The 18,360-nt window shown below is 52.8% G+C and overlaps 1 long non-coding RNA gene across 2 annotated transcripts; it reads right to left on the minus strand.

Moving 5' to 3' along the window:
• Window positions 1–578: 578 nt before the first annotated feature.
• On the minus strand, window positions 579–17,510 carry LOC109254251 (uncharacterized). 2 transcript variants are annotated; one of them, XR_008421519.1, is made up of 5 exons: window positions 17,204–17,508; window positions 5,870–6,232; window positions 2,269–2,909; window positions 1,315–1,561; window positions 579–1,194 (listed from the first exon to the last, which is right to left on the minus strand). It is a non-coding gene; the product is annotated as an uncharacterized LOC109254251 (long non-coding RNA). The 2 variants fall into 2 exon arrangements; XR_008421518.1 differs by having other exon boundaries at window positions 1,315–2,909; window positions 17,204–17,510.
• Between the last annotated feature and the right edge of the window lie 850 nt (window positions 17,511–18,360).

The raw sequence follows: 18,360 nt of genomic DNA on the forward strand, positions 1-18,360 counted from the left end.
CTCCCCTCCAGTGGTCTGACCCACGGTCAGCTGTGCCAGCTAGGCGTGGGGACACCTCCCTGATCCGCTCTGTTCTCAGAGGATCACAGGAAACACCTCTCGAGATGGAGCCCAGCTCACATTTTTGTTATTTATATTTTTATAAAGCGTGTGACAATTCGAGGCAAGACTAACAACTAGATACGGGTGCATCTTGCCACTCACCAGACACCCCAGTGGAAACTGCTTCAGCTCGAAGTGCAGGCAAGAAAGACCCCCACCCCGTCACCTGGGGGGTGCCTCCCCCTGCCCCCCAAGTCTAGCCGGCCCCTGTCACCAGGGTCCTTGTGCAGAGTTTATGAGAAGCCATCTCTCCAGCCACCCGACTCCCTGCCGTGCGGTTCTCCAGAAACCCCCGGCAGGGGGGAGGGAGGGGTGGGTCACAAGTCTGAACACGATAGAAATCTCCGGCACAGCATCTAACAGTCCCAAAATAAGCTGAGTGTTCATTCACCCAAGGGAGTGACACATGAAAAGGGTTGGAGTCTTACAGAAGGCTGGCTGGCCTGTAGCAGGCATGTAAAGAGAAAAATAATCGCCCTTATTCTGATGAAAGAGTCATCGTATGTTTTATTCCTTCATAACTTCTACCACACACAGTCTTGTCTGTAAGTGTCCCCATTTATGTACCTGTGATTTTTTTTTTTTATGGATGTATATATATTCTCAAACTGCTCTATCAGTTGACTTTCCAGGGTATCCTTAAAAAAAAAGTTTGCTTGTTTAAAATGACAGTTGTGATGTAAAAAGTTTAAGAAATATGAATGTGAGTGGTATCTCTCAGCTTAAATGGTAAAGAAGAAATGTAGCTTACATTTGTATTTTTCCAGAATTCTTTTGTCCTATGCAGTATCGCTAAAGTCAAGAATATATTTCTTGCCTGTTTTAGACATGACAAAAAAAAAAAAAAAAAAAAAGGTCACATGTGGTGATTTCCAGCTGTGGACTCTGAGAAAAGTAATTAGGTTTCAGGATTCTGACTGGCACCAGAGCAAAGCAGGAAGGATTCGAATGAAAAGGCTTTCCACTTGTACAATCACGCTTAGACGCAGTGACCGTCATCCCAGCATCGCTTTCCTGTGTCCCTGTCCAGACGCATCTGCAGAGGAAGAGCCCGTCAAATCTCTCCCTCGGATCCCAAACTCAGAGTCCCCACTGTAACGCAAGGTGAAAACAGGATGGCACCTGGGGACAGGTGTTTCCTCCCCAAACACGGGCCTTCCCGCTGCCCGGAGAGGTACCGAGTACTCGGCTGGCGGAGCAGCCCTGGCTTACCTCCTCTGGCACTTTGTTTCCTCAGCTTGCCGGGCACTGTCATGCCCCCAGGTCCCCCTGCAGCCTGGTGACACCAGCAGGACATCCAGTGAGGTCATCCCCCGGGGGTGCTGCTCCGGCCTGCAGTGTTTTCTTTTCCTCATACTCTCCATCCAGCCAAGCATGGGGTTCACTGGAGCACAGTTGATACTAAAGCATGTTGGCCTTCCAAGTCTTACTTTTTTAAAGCTGAGTAGTTAAGAATTCCCTGTAAGAACAAAACCCTGTAAATTGAGCCTCATATCTGGTATATTTTACCAAACAGCCTTAAAATATATTTGGAAGCAAAAATCAGTACGAATGTATATCCTTGAAAAATGCAAAAAAAAAAAAATTCCCTGAAATATTCTTCTATAAATGAATCCTATTTCCCCAGAGTATTCAAAGCATTTTTTCTACCTAAATAAATATTTAAATCCTGAGTAGTATACAGTAACGACACTTCTTCCTATACTCACTATACTATGTTACAAACAAATGTATTTGCAAGTATTGGCATTTTAGACTTTAAAAATGATGTATTAAGATGAACTGCTCTTTAGAAATAGCCACAGAAAAGCAAAGTCAGTGTAGACCCCTTAGGGAGAGGAAATGTAAAATGCACATATGCGCCCAGACCTGCTGACACATGTAAATCTTCTGGCCGCTGATGCATTTTACCTCATTTCCTGCAGCTTGTACAAAACGTCTAATGGCAAATTCTAAGATTAGACAACAACTATTCTAGATCCCAGCTTCTCTGACCCTGACTTGAATGAAAGTGTTCACTGAATTTGGATTTTTTTTTTATGTTTTGTATACTCATTTTTATCTTAAAATCCCCCAAAAGTTTGGCCTGAACCACCCCTAGGTGAGATTAACCTGTAGCTAAACGTGACAGTGGCCACCGATTCGCAGTGGGGGGTGCGTACGAACCCCTGTCCGGTCCACCGAGTCCCAAAGAAGGTCATGTGACACGCAGCCAGGGCCTGCCGCCGGCCCCCAGGCAGTGTCACCTGCCACCATGACTCAGTGCAATATTTTCACTTCTCACACAGGCGACATCCCACCGTGAAATGCAGATAAGCCATGTTTACACATTGTACATGTAACGAAAAATAAAACTGTTTATGATACTTGTGTTAGTCAATCAAACCAACTTATTTCTGGCACTTCTGGCAGATACGCACCACAGACCTGTAGTGTGGCCGTCTCACCACGTTATGGAGATAGTTTCAGTAAGAGATTTTGCGTATGCTGGAGACGCTCAGATCGGACAGCGTTCTTCCCCGAAGACACCGCGTAACTGTTGACACACGAGCTGACACAGCGTTTTGCTCACGGCAGCATCGCCACGCTGAAGGCTTTAGTTTAACTTTCAAAATCAAAACACAAGTATGATAAACAGGACCCTTAAGTTCCACGAAGCCCGAGCAGGTGAATGTCGCTTGGGAACAAGAGCACTTTGCACATAACTCCTCTCCCCCATCCTCGTTTGTCGTCGTCGCGTGCACCGTCTGCGTTGTCACCGGTAACGCTTGTTGCCACCTTCCTCTCCGCAAACGTGTAGGACTGCCCTAGAACAGTGGATAAAGAATGGAACTGTTGTAGGATACCAAAAATTTACACTTTTGTTTAAAAGGAAACGTTGATGTATTCACCTCAAGATCAATACTAAAGACTTCTAGCATTAAATAGAAAAGTGTACCGTTAGAGAAAATGATCACATCTAAGGCTCCCTGTTTAAAAAAGCAAACACAAAGACATAGCCACGAAGTCAGTGACCTCCCCAGTGGGGGGACTCCCCCCCCCCCACCAGCTCCCGTGGAGAAGCCAGACTTAGAGCGGGAAGGCAACGAAGGGGGTACTCAGACGTACGGGCCGCGATCGTTGCGCTGGGGTTGTGTCTTCTAGATGTTTGCCTTTCTCAACACGGTCCCCGCACGCCAGTCAAAAGACCCCAGGCTGCGTACTTCCAGCCCTGCCAGACACCCCGCCCCAACCCCACCCAGGACGGACTTTCCGGAAAGTCATCATCTGGCAGCCGTTGGCCAAGGTTCCTGTGGTGACTGTGTGTTCACCCGTCGGAACCGCTGTCTGCTCTGGGCCAGACCTCTTGCTGGCGAGTAGGAAGGGGTGAGAGGGGTCGTGGTCTTTGCCAGAAGGCCAGTACAGCCAGATCGGACCTCGTGTGGCCCGTGGAGCCTCTCAGAGGACCACCAGCCCACACCGAGTTGGGTTTTTGCTGGGAAGGGCAGCCAGCATGTTACCAGAACCTTCACTGGGCAGGAGGTCGGGTGCTGCTGTTTGGAGTCAGCCTGGGAGCTGGCACGTCCCCAGGCTGCACAGAGTGGCTGGGCTGCTGTTCGTGAGAGAGGCCCCCCGACATCTCGGTGGTGTCAGCAGGAAGCGTATGAACGTGGCATGTACCACTTGAGTGTACCCACGTGGGAGGGCACCTGCGTGCGGCGTCTGACCCCCCACTGCTGAAAACCAGAACAGTCCTGCCAACAAGTCAACAAGTGTTGAGTCTGGTCCCCCCAGAAACCCGCCTCAAGCCAAATTCGACACGTTTCTGTGTACTCCTTGCTGCTTTCCCAGACGCCTCCTTTCTTCTCAAGACCACTTTTTTTTTTTTTTTTTTTTTTTTTTTTTACTGCAAATTTAACACACTAATCAGGTAGTTGCAGACTGTGGTCTCCAAGCCACACGCCCTTGGAACTTCCCGAGGGTTCTCTTTTGTTTTCATTGGTATCTGTTTACCCTTTGAAAGTTTGGGTTGAATACAGAATGCCAAAACTTGAAAACAGATCAGAAAACCACAAGCAGAAGAGATCGGGGATGTGGTCCGCTGCTGAGTGGGAACACATTCAACCGCTTGGCTGGAGCATTGGGCGTATTGCTTCACTCCGAACCCCTCCCGTGTCCATGATATCGGGTCCCCTGTGCTGTGCTGACGGTCGCAGTAAGGCAGGGAAGGTGACCGAGTGTTGGAGGAGAGGTGCCCTTCCACACGCCCGACAACACGCCCGTCAGCACAGAGTGGCCGCACAGTGTTTTGGAAAATCACTAGCTGACCCATCGAACAACCTGGCTCCCAATCATACATCAGCCAGACTTCATTTCACGTCTGTTTCCTCCTGTCTCTTGTCTCACTCGCAGACAGATTATGAAAATCAATGTCATGTGGGCTCCAAAGTCCTCCAAGCTCCTTGCGGACCGGTGGCAAAAGCCTGAATTACCACTCAAGATGCAGCCCAGGGCCCTCTGGCCAACAGTCCTCCCCACCAGGTGTGGGACGCTGGCAAAAGTCAGGTCCGTTCATAAATATCTCAGAGAACCAGATGCCGCCCAGAATTAGGCAATGTCTTCGCCGTTACTTAAGGTCAGCGGCATCTTAGATGCATGGATGGCTATCAAGCCCAATGTTCAAGGGGTGAAGGAACACAATTTGGGAGCACATCCAGAATGGAATCAGACAGACTGACCGAAATTGCTAAAGGTTTGCGACATCTGCCCCTCTGATTCCAACTCTTTGTGATTGTTCTAGCTCAGGCTTCAGAGAAGGCGGAAGTGGTCCACGGGAACGCTCCAAGAAACACCCATCTTTTCATCCCTGCAACATTGCGACGTGTCCATAACTTTATGAATCGCTAACCCTAACCCTCGCATTTCTATCCAGCGTGAGAAGAAATTATTTCAAGTTTCAGTGTAAACACGTGACAGATGACTTCTTTGCAGAGGAAACGTTAGTTACCTACTCCACCAGTACTTTTTAAAAAGATTTTGTACATACACCAACTAAGGTAACAGAGGCTTACCGCCCTACTTTCTTAGATTTTATGTGACTCTTCATCATGGGTGCTTATTCCGAACCTGAAAGGCTTGGGAGTCCAAGCTTTCACGTACTCAGTGGGGGAGGGGTCATGACGAAAGACGTCGGCCCGGTTTCTTGTGCCAATTTAAGTACAAATCTCTCTCTTGCCAGTAGACCGTGTGCTCTGTGCTTCGGCCAACACACGTGAAGGGAGCTCAGAGGCTGTCTGTGGTCCTTTATGGACGCCACTCACCATTCTTTGGTTTTCCCCCAACTCACGCCCATGCCCCGCCCCTGCCATCCCAGCATTAGGACCATATCACGGTAAAAGGGCTCAGCATGTGTCTCCCTCCCTCCACCTTATAACTGGTTTGCTGAATTCAAAGGTTTCCCCCACAAGTAGTAAACAATCCTAGGCTACTTTTGAACTCAGATTTCCGATCGCTAAGCCACTTTCCTCTTGTACAGGTCCTTCCTGTCTAGAGACCAGTTCACATACCCACCTCCATGTTACGTGCCAAAATACCCAGGGGTGGCCTAAGGACTAAATTCAATGCCTCCTATAGAAGTTCAAGGAATGTCAGAACCAGGAAACTAGCTGTTTAGTTCAAGTTTTAAAAAGAAGTATATAAATATATATATATACACATATATATATATATAAATATATATACATATGAAACCATATCAACGAGGATGAGCAGAGTGCCAAATATTCACCTCTGTGCAAAGTTACACCTCACTGGGATCCAGCTATTTTACGTACTTCTCTCTCTCATGCTTTTATGGTTCTTTTGATAAATTCTGTTTACTAGCATGCAGAATACCCGACGGGAACGTACGGCCCGCGGTCCGTCACCGCCTCGTCTTGCTTCTTGTTAATAACGTATCAGAATGTTGGTCATTTCTTTCAGACGCCACCAGGTTGCATTATTTGAGTTCTCTTTGTTCGTGACTTTTTTTTCCCCACGCTCAGCCGATTATAAGGAAAACGTGCCCACCGTTTTCTCCATCGACTCCCCTCTGATGAGGCCTCTCTCATTTGATCTCTGTATTGCTGATGTCCACCTCTTGTAAATAGTTCTGCAATTAAATTTTTTGAGAAAAGCAATGTTTACTTTTCATTGGAGTGAATTCTCGTGTTACTTTAAACTCAGAAAAAAATGATACAGACCAAAGAGTTTTATCACAGACAAGGGCACCCTTCCCCCATTATATATTTCATTGTTGAACTAGCCTCGATTTCTCTATCTACTAAGAAGAAATGGACACTTATTAAGGCTACAGATTTCATATGTATGCAAAAATGGCACAGATTGAAATGAGTTTAAAATTAATAAATACTACGGTATTTAGTTAATGGTTGTTTTAGACTCTCTTGAGTTGCAACGAGAGGAGACACGTTGTTAGGTCATGATGCTGAGTCTCAGACCCAGGCTTCCATGAGAGAGGCCGGGTGCTGTGTCTGCAGTGACTCAGCCCCCCACCCCGGAAGAGTGGGGGCCCCGCCTGGAATGGTGGAGGCCTGCCTGGAGGACGAGACCCTGGCCGCCACCAAGCAGCCAGTGCCAGAGATGCAGTGTGCTCTGTCTCTTGGGGTGGAGCGGGCCGTCCCCCACGCTGGTCAGGCACCAGTTCCCCTCTACCTGCGTGGTCAGACGTGCCTGGGCTTCCTTCTCGAGTCTGCCCCTCCGAGCCCCAAGGAAGCACCAGCGGAGGTCCCGGGAAAGGGCAGCTTGGCACCCCTGCCCCTGGGGTCACTGGGGACCATGCTCAGCACCGTTTCCTTCCCTCTCCCTGCTCTGGTCGCTGAGGTTGGTAGGTGAGGTGATGGCGCGGAGTCAAACCTCCCCCCCTACCCCGCAACCCCGTGCGTGTGACAATCAGTGGAGGAACCCTGTGGCAGCACGTGGAGCTGGGTGAGATGGGGCTGACTCCACACAGGGCCCTTCCCGCGGAACTCACTGGGCAACCGCCACCATTTACAGCAGTTTTCTGTTCAGAGAAGCCATTTCTAAAAGAAAGGCACACACCTAATACTTCAGTTCTCCACTTGCCCTGTTTCTATAACACACTTGTCGAGAGCAAAAAGGAGGCTTCCTGTATATATATGCGTTTTAGTCCCAAAATGCTTCGGTGAAAGTTTTCACTTACCTGGCATTAGACTGGAAACTGCACTTCAATCCACACGAATCATTTAACAGTTAAACAGTGGTTTAACGCTGTTTTCCCAGAAGTCAGCCCAATACAAAGGAAGGGAAGCGGGTGGGGTGATGGTGAGAACTCGGCTGGTCCCCTCGGCCTCCCTAGAAGCCACAACGCGCCCCCCAAACGGCCCATTGACTAGAAACAACAACACCCTCAAAACAAGAAGCGGCCATTAGAAAAGTCAGAGGCAACCATTTGGATGTTTTCGACTTGCTTTCTGTTATGTGATATTTAAAACAAGTTGCCTTTTGACAATCAGGACATTGGAAAGATTTCTGCTCTTTATTTTTGTTTATTTTTGTTTCGTGAGCTCTTAAGTTAGCATCACTTGGTCTGTTCAGAGAATTGTTACTTGACTCCCAATTATGGCAAAGAGCGTCGCGCAGATGTCGTACCAGGAAAGAAGTGATGATTTCCGAAGACACGACTTCAAACTTCGGCATCCCGCCAAATGACGCCACCTCGAGCTCCTGGGAGCGCACCATGGGACTGCTGTGGTTTCAAATGGACTCGATGGATGTTCTCTGAACAAGTAGAGTCCAGTGCCGATGAAAGTTCATTTGCACGTGATCTCATTACACCGCTATGGGCTCTGACAACGTAGAGCGTGAAAAATTCAACTTTCTACAAACAATACGCTTTGCAAAGCCGAGCTTCAGTGACCATGCAGGCCACGCTTGAAACACGCACCTCCGTGTGTGTTTCCACGGGCAGGTCTTCCTGTCCCAGCCCCTGTGACAGACACCCCACTGGGATGCAAAACACCAGTGATCCCTCGGGACCCTGCGGCCCCCCAGCCCCTTCCTCCGGCCTCCCCGACCAGCCTTCCCCTGTCTCTCCCAACACAGACCCCTGTCCGGAAGCACCGGGGACACCACTCTGCAGCGCTGGTGGCCGGCGTCCCTCCCTCCGGCTCCCGTCAGACCAGTCACATAGTCCTCCAGGACCCCCTCTCCACATGCTCCCGTTGTGTCCCACTGGGCTGTTCCCTGTCACCTGCCGAAACGCTGTCTCTATGATCCAGATCCCCCAAGGGCGGCTCCTGGTTGAAACATCCGAAGACTCCTCTTCACATTGGTGGGACTCTCCATCATCGAATGCCTTCCCATCTCCGGGGCTCCCGCTGGGACAATCACGAGCAGTTTCAAATTCTTGCAGCATTCAGTGTCACAGCTCTGCCCTGGGACCTCGCCTCCATGGACTTAACAGACTCCTGCCACGCTTTCACGTGACCCCAGCCATCTCCTTGGACTGCCACCCTCAAGCTTCCCAAGTGAGCTGATCACTTTCTTCTCTGTTTTCCCAAAACGGTGCTCCACCTTGCATCTAATCCATCATCATATGCCACATAAGCAGAATGCACCTGTTCACTGGCCTGAGATCAGACTGTGAGCTTTCTGAGCACAAGAAATATATTGACATCCTCCATCTCTGGCTCCCGCTCCCAAAAAAGCATGTGACAGTGACCACATGCTCACAGTATTCTTATACACACTTATCGGTGAGCATCTGGGTGAATGAAGGGACCTAAGTCTTCTGTGTCCCTATCCGCCGTTCACTGACTCACTACATATTTGTAGAACACCACTTAGGTCCTGGGCATTGCGCTGGAGATACCGCGGTTGAGAGAGTTGTGATTTCACACTTATGTTCAACTACAGTAGTGTCATTGGTCTGTGAAGGGTCATCGATGTTCTTATTTTACGTATAAGCTAACGAGCCGGCCTGTTACTGCTGCATTCATGCCGGTCAAAGGTAGAAACCTGGGATCAGAAAACCTTCATACCGTCGACTTCCCAGGGGCCCGTGAGCTGCCGTGGGGGCCGAGGCCGTGCACGCTCTGTGTTTGCAGCACGGCTGGGGATCCCTGCACTTGGGGGCCCCCCGGAACAGACAGCAGGAAGGACGCCTGCTCTTGGTCCAGGGGGGAGACCTGACCTGCTCCTCAGGGTTGCCAACAGCCAGTGTCAGCCTGAGAAATGGCTCTTACACCTGGCAAAGACAGGGGCAGAGGGGGAAGAGTCCCCAGAGGATGTCTTTCCCTGCCAGCTGTGAGATTTTGTTCTGAAACTGCAGAGACCGTAGGTGCCCACACCCAGTGAGAGATCACCCTCTCTCCACACTGCCCATCTCTGCCTCGAAGCCCCGCGCCCTGCGTGGTTCCTCACTGCACTCGCTGCCAGCGCGGGGTCTGTCCCTGCCGCTGTGACCCCAGCCACATGGAGGGAGGCACCCCAGGTGCTGGGTGCACCCCAGGTCAGCCTGCCCAGAGCTGGTGAGCCCCCATGGGGACAGACTCCAAGGTGACTTTCCTTCATTAACATTGGAATCTAATCCTAATGAATCTTCCCAGGCATCTGCTAAATCCTCCCCTGCCCTTTCCCAGTGATCTTATACTCACTAATGAGATTTGGCCGTAATTTGGTAACTTATGAAATATCCCAAAATGGTCAATTGTATTCAAATGTATTCAAAGAAAACGTTGGTTTCATGACATAGTGCAAACAAACCAAAATACTAGAGGCTTTTGCCTTGATCTTCAGTGAGCAATGTCCCTGAGAAAGACTCTCCTTCTGCATTTGAAACATGACTGTTGGAAGCTTCCAGACGTGAGATACAGATTGGGCTTTTGAGGCCAACAATTCCCTGGACACACCCGGTTGTAGAGTGCCAGCCTGCTCTCACCATGATAACCAGGAAGAAATTGGGGCGCCTGGGCGGCTCAATCCGTTGAGCGTCGACTTCGGCTCAGGTCATGATCTCACAGTCTGTGGGTTCGAGCCCCGTGTCGGGCTCTGGGCTGACAGCTCGGAGCCTGGAGCCTGCTTCAGATTCTGTGTCTCCCCCTCTCTGTGCCCCTCCCCTGCTCATGCTCTGTCTCTCTCTCTCTCTCTAAAATAAACATTTTTTAAAAAGTATAAAAAAAGAGAATAAAAGAAATTGAACAGGGAGCCTTCATTTGAAGTAATGGACACACGGCAAATGTGTTGTGCAGATTCAGGCATTAACAAGGAGCCGCAAGTGGCCGCCAGACTTGAGCGACAACTTTGTTTCCAAAGTAAAACATCTTTTGTTATAGTTGCCCGGGGACATTTTGGCTTCAGGCAAAAGAAATTGGACTCATCAGAATCCACGCGGTGGAGACCGCTGGGGCCCTGAGCTCCTGGCACAGAGGGTGGCGTTTGGGAGCTGGTTCCTCGCAGACTCGGCTCTGGCTGACGACGGTGACAACTATAAGTACCATCGTTAAACACCGATTTTTAAGTTAACAAACACACAGAGTCAATGCTGTTTGGCCACATCGATTTTTGTTCAAGGAATCGGCCAGACAACACTACTTGAAACCGTGAGCAGTATGACACAAGCCGTCACAAAATGACAGTGGCCCTGGGAACACAGAGCAATTATTCTGTTCTGTAACTAGCAATCCTCCTTTGAACTCACCCACAGGGTACGACTCAGGAAGAAAATTGGCATCACAAATGGACCGGGAAGTGATGACTCTTTATTTTAATCCCTAGTTAAAGTCAACCAATAATTGCTGTCTCTGGCCAGGTATTTTTGTGTTGGCAAAATACTTGCCAACTGCCGCTGGCGGGTGGACAGACGTGTGTCACTGTACGTGGGTCCTCTGCACGGACGCTCCTCCACGGCCATGAGCCCAACAAGACATGACGAGCATCCCTGGCAGGAAGCTGTGTGTCGGGAGGTGTAGACCATGAGGATCAATCAATCAGGCACCAATGGGGAGCGTGGGGAGTTTTCCATAGTAGCTCTCATGGGTTATATAATTACAGATTTAATTCTTGTTTCAACGCACAATTTCATTATTCCCAGTCCACTTTCCTGTTTCACACCTTTTAAACGTGCTACACACAAAAGAAAGAAAGGGAAGGGGGAGAGAAGCGCGGGAGGGAGGCAGAAGCCAGTTACCTGGTTACCTGCATGCACACGATGGAAACGGTAAACATCATCTGGTTCACAATGGCCCCCACCTTGGGCTTGGACTCAAGCAGGAGGTCAATGGGGCATCCTAGGTTTCATTCAGTTGCTTTGTTCTTATGACAGGGGAACAATACACCTCATAGGGAATTGTGTTGCACCTCGAAGTAAACTTGCCAAAGCTGAGTGAGGGCAAGCCCAGCTGTCCCCCGCCAGGGACTCAGGTCTCCCTCCCAACGGCCCAGCTCCCCCCCTTCAGGGACTCAGGTCTCCCCCCCAGGGGCCCAGCTCCCCCCACCCCAGGGACTCAAGTATCCCCGCAAGGGGCCAGGCTTCCCCCACTCAGGGACTCAGGGATTCCCCCCGCTCAGGGGCCAAGCTCCCCCCACAAGGGACTCAGGTCTCCCCCCCAGGGGGCCAGCTCCCCCCCAGGAACTCAGGTCTACCCCCCCGCCCCCCTGCCCAGGGGCCCAGCTGCCCCCCTCAGGGACTCAAGTCTCCTTCCCAGGGGCCCAGCTCCCCCCAACCCGAGAGACTCAGGTCTCACCCCAGGGGCCAAGCTGCCCCCCCCCCCAGGGACTCAGGTCTCCCCCCCAGGAGCCCAGCACCCCCCACAGGGACTCAGGTCTCCTCTCCAGGGGCCCAGCACCCCCCCCCCCCCAAGTGACTCAGGTCTCCTCCCCAGGGGCCCAGGAACTCAGGTCTCCCCCTCCCAGGAGACTCAGGTCTCCTCCCCAGGGGCCCAGCTTCCCCCACCCCTGCCCTGAGACTCAGGTCTCCTCTCCAGGGGCCCAGCTCCCCCCACCCTGGGACTCAGGTCTCTCCCCCCAGGGGCCCAGCTTACCCCCCCAGAGACTCAGGTCTCCTCCCCAGGGGCCCAGCTCCTCCCACCCTGGGACTCAGGTCTCTCCCCCCAGGGGCTCAGCTCCCCACTCAGGGACTCAGGTCTCCTCCCCATGGACTCAGATCTCCTCACCCAGGGGCCCAGCTCCCCACCCCCCACCCAGGGCCTCAGGTTTCCCCCCCCAGGGGCCCAGCTCTTCCCCTGCCCAAGGAAGTGAGCCCCAAGCATGAACACGTCCCCCTAATGGGCCAGGAAGGAAAATCCTCAGGAAGAGCCCCTCAGGGTCACTGGGCACCAGCCTGGCACACAGAAGGCGCTTGGTAAACACTGCAGGAGGGCTCTGTGACCTAGAAAATGAAACGCACAGGTTCTTTCCAGGATGGAAAACTCTCTTCCCCATAAAGACCCACGTCCTGAGATGGGCAGCAGTGATGGAGACAAGTTGAACCAATGATGCTGATACTTAAATCTGAGGCCGCCCAGGTAGAGATCCAAGCACAGAGGTGAGCCATCATGAAGACAGTAACGGGAGGGATGAGTTTCCGTCTCCCGAATTCCTCTTCTTAATCGAGCTGAGGTGGACATGTGACATTGCAGGTTGGGTATATCAGGCGGAAGGACTGGCTACGTGCCCAGTTGTGACGGGATGGCCACCGTAAGTTCGGTACTACAAATGTGTCACATGTGACGAGAAATTCTGTCTTCCCTCTTAGCGAATGTTAAGACTACCATAGACTGGGGCGCCTGGGTGGCTCAGCCGGTTAAGCGTCCGACTTCGGCTCAGGTCACGATCTCGAGGTATGTGAGTTCGAGCCCCGCGTCGGGCTCTGTGCTGACTGCTCAGAGCCTGGAGCCTGTTTCAGATTCTGTGTCTCCCTCTCTCTCTGCCCCTCCCCCGTTCATGCTCTGTCTCTCTCTGTCTCAAAAATAAATAAACGTTAAAAAAAAAAAATTAAAAAAAAAAAAAGACTACCATAGACTATTGGTAACTATACTCAATTGACCTTGAAAGTGACACAAACCGAGCGGAACTGTCAAAAGGAGGAGTGTCTTCGGGAACAGCAGGGACTTGCCACCGGACGAGCACACCAGCCGCAGGCGAGGCCATGGGGACTTGGGGCCGTGAGCGGCAGCGAGTGTCCAGAGGGGAGAGTTCACCCAGAGTGTTAAAATCTAAACAAATGAAGACCAGCCCAGAAACCTCCCCCAGCCGACAAAACCACCGCAGTCACACAAACAAAAGCTCAATTCAGCTTATCTGGTGACACCAGACCCACTAGGGTCATTTGAGAAAATTCTAGTATTACCTCGGTTTCCTGTCAAGCAGGCATTTATGGGAAAACAGCGTCTCAATCCGTGAGTTCTGTGTTTTTGAGGGCACATGCATTTTCATATCCTCCGGTTTCACTTTATTTATTTTTACATTTTATTTTATTTTTATACATAGAATTTATCATCAAGTTAGCTAACATAGAGTGTAGACAGTGTGCTCTTGGCTTCAGGAGTAGATTCCCGGGACTCATCGCTTCCATACAACACCCAGTGCTCGTACCCACAGGTGCCCTCCTCAGTGCCCATCACCAACCCACCCCCACCCCCCATCGACCCTCAGTCTGTTCTCAGTATTCAATATTCTCTTAAATGGTTAGCCGCCCCCCCTCTGTTTGAACTACTTTTTCCCCTTCCCCCATGGTCTTCTGTTGAGTTTCTCAAACGTCCATCACCGATGCGTGGTTTATAGAAACAGGGAATACTATTTGGCAACGAGAAAGATGAAATCCTGCCCTTTGCCACAACGTGGATGGAACTGGAGGGTGATATAAGTCAGGCAGAGAAAGACAGATACCGTGTTTTCACTCCCATGTGTATCTTGAGGAATCCCGATTTCAGGCCCCCCCCCCCCCACCTCCTGAGGGCTGACTTATCTCACAGTTGCAAGTTTCTACCCTGAGACCCTGAGTTCTCAAACTGGTGTCTGTTCACTTCTGGTGGTTTGCTGGGCGACAGAATGCTGAGGTGACACTCCACGTGTCGTCTGTGGCTTCTGGTCCTTATTTTGAATGCCTAAGGATGTTTAAATCTTAAAGCTCAGATCGTTCACATTTTGCAGTGCAAGAACGTTAAAAAAAACTCCGTCCGACCGAATGCTTTTGCAGCACCGAGACAAAGCCAGCCACACCCGACCTCCCCTGGTCCCAACGTTCCGCAAGGGTGACCATGGCCACCCTACCTGTCATCATCCGAACTCCAGGGTGTCCTCTCTGCCCATGCATGACCCCCTGCTCTCCATGCCAGGTGCCTTGCTATCCTAAGCAGAGCCCCACAAGGACTTCCTGTCTGTCCATGGGATTTGTCACAGCAACCAGAGCCGGATGGCTGGATGAGGCATGCCTATGCAGGACGGAGGGTCCTGCCCCCCCAGAATTTGGGCCTGGCCGACGCCGAGCTGCGCCCTTGCCACACTGAGTTTCCCCAGGGCCTCCCTAGCATGTGGGATCTGGAGGTTCCCTCCCCTGTCCTGAGGGGAAGGACCCCCAGGACCCCTGCCTCCTGCGCCCTGAGTTCTCAGGAAGGTTCTGTTTCTACACTTGCTTGTTTTTGCTCCCCATCCCCCCAAACAAAGAGAAGTAAGAAGAGAATCGGGTTGCCAAGGCGAACTGGGGGGGCGGGGCAGGGGACAGGACAAGCCCCTCATTGTGTTCCCTGAAGTTGGTATGCATCTCGTTTTCTGTGACTTATTACAAAGCTTTCTGCCTGAATCTGTAGCAATTACCAGCCAGTCCCTCCCCTCCCCCCACAGTAAATACAGGCACAGTGACTGTGAGGACGGCGTGCTCAGCCCCCCTCCTCCTCTGCTCCACCCCCAGGCTTGTGACCTGTGAGTCACTGGCCCTCCCTGCCCTCCCGCCTGGCTTCCTCCTGGAGCTGTTGCTATATTCCTGAGTAAGCGTGCACAGGGGGGGCCCTGTGGACACGTACCACGTACCGCCCAGATACGTATCAACAACCAGTACCAATGTGCATCAAAATGCATTTATAAAGTGTATTTTATATCAAATACAAATCCCAAGAATAGAAACTTCCCTAAATTTGTATAAATTCTGTCTATCCCAAGGACACGGTGTTAGTTAAATGTCTCGAAGGTGAACTCATACAACTGAAACCCAGTAATGATGCTTCTAAAACTTGCCAAATGTCTACAACTGTGAAAATTCAGTGGTAAAGCTAGTCTCCCGGATAAGAAACCTACCCTCTAGCATCATCTAGTGACGAGTTAGTGGAATTAGCCATTAAGAGATGGGTTGTGGATTCGGGGGGGGGGGGGGGATCCCTTCAGGTGCCCAACCCCCAAGCCAGGTACGTTGGGAGTCGTGACCCCCAGGACCTCAGAATGTGACCTTCTATGGAAATAGGGTCTTCACAGAGGTAGTCAAGGTAACCCGAGGCCATCAGTGTGGCTCCGAGTGGAGGATGCCAGCTCTCCTTGTACGAAGGGGAATCTGGAGTCAGCGCAGCGGGCAGGCACGCACGTGGGGAGCCGGCACGTGAAGGGAACCACCAGAAGCGGGGAGAGTGACCGGAGCAGACCCTTCCAGCACCTCCAGAGGGAACCGGCCCTGCCCTCACCCCCACCTCGGACGTCCAGCCTCCAGGATTCGAGAAAACACATTTCTGTCGTCCCAAGCGTCCCAGTTATGAGGGGCCAGGTCCTCCAGACCCGGGGCGCGGGAAGGCACAGGTTGTGCATCAGAGCCCAGCCCCGAGCACCGCCAGCCCGAGCCCAGCCCCGACACTCGCTAGCGGCCTGTACGCGTCATTCCTCGGCGCTCCCGTAAATATGCGTCACGCACACAGCGCCCGTGTCATTACAGAAACACATGCACATATATGACCGGGACGCCCGTGTCTTCGTCCGAACGGGCGTCCATAGCAAAGAAAACCACAGCCGGAGGCTTAGACCACAGGCATTCCTCTCAGTTCTGGAGGCGGAAGGTGGACATCCGGGCGCCACCAGAGCCCGTGTGTGGTGAGAAGTGTCCTCCCGGGGCCCACGGGGCCGTGGCACAGCAGACGCAGGGAGAGAGCGAAGGACGCTAATCCCCCCATGAGGCCCCCGCCTCGAGGCCTGATCACCCGCCAGGGCCCCACCTCCTGGCACCGTCCCGTCACCGTGGGGGAGGATGCAGACATTCAGTCCCTGGAAACCTCCCTGGGACAACACGGGTGGAGGGGACCCCTCTCTTTCGCTCCTGGACTGGGAGCTGTCGCGGGGCGGGTGGCTAAGAAGACGCCAGGTCATTCCGTACTTCCGCCCCAGGGTCGGCCTAACTAGGTGCCTGTTAGATGGATACAGGTGGGCCCAGGCACCAGTGGGACGTGGTGCCTCAGGGACCCCCCCCCCCACTGCCACCATGTCAGTTCCCAGGCCTCAAGACGTCTTCACACAGAGTTTACAATCCAGTGTTTAAACTCTCCAGTGCTTACCTCACAGGGTTGAGTTCACAGTGATGAGCCTCAACTAGGAAGGACCCTTGTCCTGGGGCCCCACGGCGCGCCCCTCCTGCCCTCCCTGACCCCCCCACCCAGGCCCCCCAGCCGCCTCTCCCGCGGCACCCCACCTCCAGGGCGGCCTCCTGGGCTCCACGGATCTCCTGCTGGGTCCCTGCAAATGCCCTTGAGAATTCAACGCCTCTCACCAAAGTCCTCATTAAGAAGCTACGTGCCTGGATTTGAAACAGACGGTGACAGCCCCAGGTGGCCCGCAACGGGCCCACCTGATTAACCCGCAGACTCGTTTGCACGCAGGCTCCCCTTTCCAACAACTTTCTTTCTCTCCCTGAATTTGCAGGTAACATGTCAGCGCGGGGCACAGAGACCTGAACGTCTCACAGACCTTGTCTACTCTTCTTTTCAATTAACATTTAATTACGCACTTCAGTTTAGAACTTAACTACTTCAACATTGACCTTCTGCCTACTCTTTTAACATAAAACAAACAGAGACTGCGCATCGAATCTTCTGGACAAATGAGAGACTTACCACTAGTCGCAAACGCTTACCGAGTGTTCATCCGGTGGCAGGCGCCGTCCCAAGGGCTTGGCTCGTGGAAAGTACTAGCTTGACGGATCCCACGGCGGGGCCGGGAGGTGAGGGGGGCCACACGCAGAAGACTCGGCCGCCAGGCAGCGCGACGGTAATTACCAGACGGTGGGGACGCCTAGTGGACCTGGCAATGCGGGCCGGAAGTATCTAGATATTTAGTAACCCGAAGTGGCCGCACCGTGGGCCGCCTGGTTGCGGCGCAGTGGCAGGAAGGTCGCCGGCCCCGTGTCCAGGAAAAGGAACCGAGGCAGACAAGTCCCGCGCCGGCCCGGCGCCTGCGCACACAGGAGCCGCGCAGTCTCCGTCACCTCCGCTCTGGCTCGTCTTCGGGAGCCCGAGGGGCACCCTGCGAGCGGGCGTTGCGAGAACGGTTTTGCGGTCAAGTACGTTTTCCCGCCGACTGAGAGCAGTTAAGTGCACAGAAGAGGATTTTAAATGAGAAGATGAATACCCACGTTCCAGACACCAGACTCGGCCACGACCGGCCGTCGTCACCCAGCAGCCCTCGCGCCCACGCTCGCGCCCACGCTCGCGCCCCGCCCAGGCCGCTGAGCCTTTGCGCAGGCGCCATGGACTCTCGACTCGACTCCGCCCATTTCTCCCGTGAGTGACCGTTCCTGTACCTCACCACGCCCCCTACCGCGCAGGAAGATCAGCGGAAGTCCCGGGAAGACGGGCGCTCCGCGTTGGTCACGGCAGGCCGGGGTTCACGCAGCACGCTGGGCCGTTGTGACCTCCACGGACGCCGGACCCCTTTTCCTCACTCCCGGCTCGCTGGCTTGTCCCGCCCAGTGTCCCACGTTCCCGACTGGCCCCAGCCGCTTCTCTGTGGCTCCGGTCAACGTGTCCCCGGGGACTGTCCCTCTGGGGACTGCGTCTCTTGTAACACAGGGTGTTGATCTAGGGCCTCGATGCCCGGGACACCTCACAGGTAACAGTGTGACCGACCGCATGACACAGGAGAGAGCCGCCAGCCTGCACCCCACGCGCCTTAATGCCGGTCGAAAACGTGGAGCGGAAGACACTCAGCCGAGCAAGTCCAGTGTCAGTGGCCCTGCTGACAGTGAGGTCCCGTGTGGACCAGGTCCCTGTGGACAGTGCCGGCGGCACAGAA

The sequence above is a fragment of the Panthera pardus genome, unplaced genomic scaffold (assembly GCF_024362965.1).
Source record: "Panthera pardus isolate Hobbes unplaced genomic scaffold, ASM2436296v1 HiC_scaffold_13, whole genome shotgun sequence".
NCBI lineage: Eukaryota > Metazoa > Chordata > Mammalia > Carnivora > Felidae > Panthera > Panthera pardus.